The sequence below is a fragment of the Solanum stenotomum genome, chromosome 1 (assembly GCF_019186545.1).
Source record: "Solanum stenotomum isolate F172 chromosome 1, ASM1918654v1, whole genome shotgun sequence".
In the NCBI taxonomy this organism is placed as follows: Eukaryota; Viridiplantae; Streptophyta; class Magnoliopsida; order Solanales; family Solanaceae; genus Solanum; species Solanum stenotomum.
This window is the reverse complement of record NC_064282.1, coordinates 35,821,365-35,826,196: the sequence shown is the minus strand read 5'-3', so window position 1 is coordinate 35,826,196 and position 4,832 is coordinate 35,821,365.

Sequence of the window (4,832 nt, the reverse complement as noted above, 5' to 3'; positions counted from 1 at the left end):
GAGGTCTCAACATCAATATCTTAAACTCGCTCAGAAAATATGATAAGTACAACCATTGGCAAACATTTCCTTGCCTAAAGATTGCAAATAAACTTGCCTTTTGGCATTGCACCATTAGCCTTCCATTCTCATACTACTTCCCATGAGAACTGAAATCTAACAGTCTTCTCTTGGTAGTCGACATCAACATAATAAGGTTTCCACCAATCCATGCCCATATCAATAACAAAGTCGAGCACCTCTAGCCATATCACGTCTAAAAATTTTTGATGACAAACAATCTCTACCGTAAAACCTCGATAAATGCTCTTAAGCGTATGTGAAATACAAAGCACGATTCAAATTTCATACGTACTTATAACCCAGCTCTATAGCACGATCAATAAATTGAAAGAAATGTAACCAGTCCTAAATGNAACCTCGATAAATGCTCTTAAGCGTATGTGAAATACAAAGCACGATTCAAATTTCATACATACTTATAACCCAGCTCTATAGCACGATCAATAAGTTGAAAGAAATGTAACCAGTCTTAAATGCCCTATAGCCTCTTGATTATAAGTGTGGTGCACAACACACCCAAAAACAAGAATCTACAAGACATGGCTTGTGGACTCCCTGGGACACGACCTGCTCTGATACCAAGTTTGTCACGCCCCAAACTAGAGAAGACATGACTGGCACTCGACACCTTAAACAATCAAGTTAGCCACACAAACATACCAACTGACTCAACTGAGGGCTTAGAAGGTCAGGAAGCATAACATCTAAAATACTATGACTGGACCTATAAAGTCATAACCTGAATATCGGTAATTCATATAGACGAAGGTAGACAAGCCAAAGATAATAAGGTACTAGCTAGCCGACAAGGCTACAATGAAGATATACACACATACATACATATCTATACATGACAAGCCTATGTGGCTGGAAACTGGAAGCTGCAGAAAGAAACCCAGAATACTGCGTCCACAATAGCCTTTATGAGTGACATAAGCACTGGTCGGGATAAGGCCCTGATTATACCGAAACGGTATAATAAAAATAACATCCTATGAAAGCTCCAGGAAGAAATGGAGCTTACCAACTCACAACTGAACCCCGAATCCTAGCAGAGGGGTCAATCAGAATCCCTACCTGAACCTGCACGCACGAAACAAGAATGCGTCCCCATACAACGGGACGTCAGTACGAATAAAAATGTACTGGTATGTAAGGCATAAGATAGAATAATAAATAGTTACTGTAAAAAGGGGAATAAAGATACCACCTGAAACAGAAACTCTGGTAGCCGCCATGACTGACATCAAACCTTATATAAATTAAATATGCATGGAATGCTCGCGTAATCGTATATCGTGAATATATATATATATATATATATATATATATATATAGATGCAAATGCATGTCATACTACCCAACCAAGTGCTAGCAATGGTGGTGCCTTCCGGTAGAGAACCGGGATCATATTCGCCAACTTGTGGCCATCTGTGTCTCATACGTATAAATTTAGGCAATAGGCCCCACATTCCGATTATAGCTCTGAAGTAGAATGCATAGCATGTAATGTCATGGATCCGTAATGCATTTCTTACCTGAATCATGTTGCCAATCTTGGATCATTGGTACTCTTGTCCTCATAATCTCGTAATCACTTTCGTATCACATGTGAATATCTCGTGAAACTTATATACTTGTAGATTAAACTGGAACACTTAACTTGGATTTAGAAAGGCAACTTAAACTTTTATCAATATATGTTTCCTTAGTGGTTTGTAAAAGAAAGTATTTCAGAAAAATCCGTACTTTAGTAGTTTAAACCTACGATTTATATTTAAGAGTTTTGGAGATCGACGTTTTATTTTAAAGTTTTCAAAAATATAAATTAGTGAGGAAGGAGGACTGATTTCAAATTCATATTGTTCATCTCTAATCTTTTTAAGTTACTACACCTAAAGAAGAATAAGAATATGTACACATGGACTTATAGTCAAGAGAATCAACAAAATGACATAAAGACGCCAAATACCCTATCTAACCGAACAAGTGGAATAACAACATAATGGAGTCACAAAAATACACCAGCTGCAATATCAATGCCTTTCACCAAAGGTCTTTCTAGTAATAGAGTAGTAAAACAATATTTGACGAGTTAGGATTCCAAACTTCGTGCTCAAAGGAAGTACAATGCTTAGCCTTAACATATCTCTATTTGGGTCTTGTTGTATCAATATGGATTGTACCCTCTTCCTTACAGTATGTAGTCTCCAAACAGCAGCAACACCACATAAAAAAAATGAGACCCCTTCACCATGAAGAATTCTTTAAATCACAACCAACGAGGAGGAAATAAATAACACAATCTCTATGAACGTTCCGAGGGTGAAACCATGTTGAAATCTTGTAAATCTTTGCTTGGATGATAGATGAACCTTTTGAGAGGATTTAGGACTATTTTGTTCACCTTATAAAACATCCTTATTAGCATATAATACGCTCTTTGTCTTATCCCCAAAGGTACCGGTTAACTTAAGCGTTCTGAACGGGCGGGGTGTTAGAATAGACATTCTTTAACTCGCACTTGTTTAAGGGCATCCTTGACCCATAACGTTAGTCTAATTCTTTGATTTTTTTTACCTCGCCTTTGCAACCTTATTCTCCTGAAATGATACACCAAGTCATATACGCCTCATACACTCATTCAATGATACACATATTATGCGAAAGAATCACTGGGTCTCACAATAGGTCTAAGACAACACTAGTCTATCCTAGAATAAGTCCAAAATATGCTCCAAAAACTACGTAGTAAAACAAGTAAATCACATAGTATGCGACAACACACGTACAACCCCAACTAATCATGGTACTACCCTCTAAACATTAGTAATCAACCCTAAGTCATGGTTTTTAAAATGAAAAGCAGGAAAAACTAGGTACCCACTCCCCAATTCACACTAATTATCATGAATTCACATATTTTTGCCCAATCTAATTAGAAAGCAAGTCGTAGCTTGCCTATAGTGCGCGCGCTCCAAATCACAAGGCCGAAGCTTTTCCCTTCCAAACGACCTCGTAACGCTGCCACACTATGAAAAATAGACTCACAACGTCAATACGATTGTTTAGACACCAATATCACCCAAACCATAGATGGATTAATTTTTAGAGTTAAACAAAAAATCGTGGGACCCATACCAGAATTTTTGGAATTGAATCTGTCAAGAGGTCCTAAACTATGCCTCAAACTTGTTTCCAAATATGAACACAATTTGAGGCCTAAAACAGCCCACAACAACACATGCAAATAATTAACAAGTGAAGCAACAAAGAAAGATGGGGCAACAACTTAATCATGAAAGTCACCTCAAACAAAAGTCCTTCAATAGCTCCCGATCACTTCACCACGAAGTCACGCTCCCAACGATCACCCAGAACTTTGAATCACTCAAATGACGAGCTCAGTTAAGAGACAAATCACCTTTTAAAAATAAAAAATGAGGCTGCAAATTTGCGATATAAATAACCAACATCTGGTCGCTAAAAGTCTAATTCTTGTTTCTAAAAGTATGCATCAAATATCAACACTTCAACTGGTTTGCTTAAACTCTGAACTCTCCGACGGGATGCTCGAGATTCATTCAAAACCCGTGAACGCAAATGAGCTATGCAACCCTGCAAAATTCGATATTATAGACTCAATGGAGCAGTCAAAATTTTCATACGATATCATCTTGGTAAAAAGTGGGTCCCACACCCAAACACCATTTTAAGTCAAAATCCACAAGGGGCTCAAAATCAGCTAAGCCTCGAGATCCAAATGAAGGGTTGTTCTAGAACAAATTCAATATTCCAGAGCTAACCACGTTGACAAAATTCTCACCCAAGCTCGTTTATTTAGAATGTTGATTAAAGTCCAACTTAGGCCTTAACTTGAAAGTTAAAACACCTAATCGCACAAATTCGCATTGAAAGCCTCGGGAGTCATGCCGACCATGCTACTAGCTTAAAATGACTCTTTCAAAGCTGATAGAATCATCATAATTGGATTCTGAGGTCATATTCTTGAACTTTTGATGAAAATTGTCTGTTCAAGGTTCAAAAGCTCCATAATACTAAAACTCACATAAAAACTAAATGAACGACGACCGAACTGTCAGTCCCAGCAAGTCATAAATGTCTTGGGGTCGTTACATGGAGGATCTAAACGATGAACATGAGGCAGACACACATAAATGACCTGGAGGTCATTACACATGCAACGTTTTTTCGCTTCTACATGTTGTAATTCTATATTGAGTTGGTTGTTTGGTATAGACGCAAATTATCACAGATTTATAATTCACATATCATATATCATATATCATCATATATATTACTATAAGTGGGAACAAAAAAAGTTAGAAGTTGAAATACCAAAATAACCCTATAAAGTTGAGATACTACAATGATACCATTAATAAAATATATAGTTAAATAAATAATAAAATTTCTATAATTATTTTTTGGGTTTATGATATTTTCTTAACATTAAATGAAGGAATACACATCAATCATCAATTTTATTTAGTCATGACGACCTAATTATGGAGAATTTAAAAAGTTGCAAAAGTGATTTATTCAATAATGTGTGTGTATATATATATATATATATATATATTCATATTATATTATTTATTTATTTATATTTTATTTATTGGAAAGCTTCAAAGTACAAAGTTGAATTACCATTTTACCCCACGTCAAATCAAATATCCCATTAATTATATTAAATTAACTATTTTACCCTTTCACTAAAACTCTACGAACACAATATTCTGAAAAAA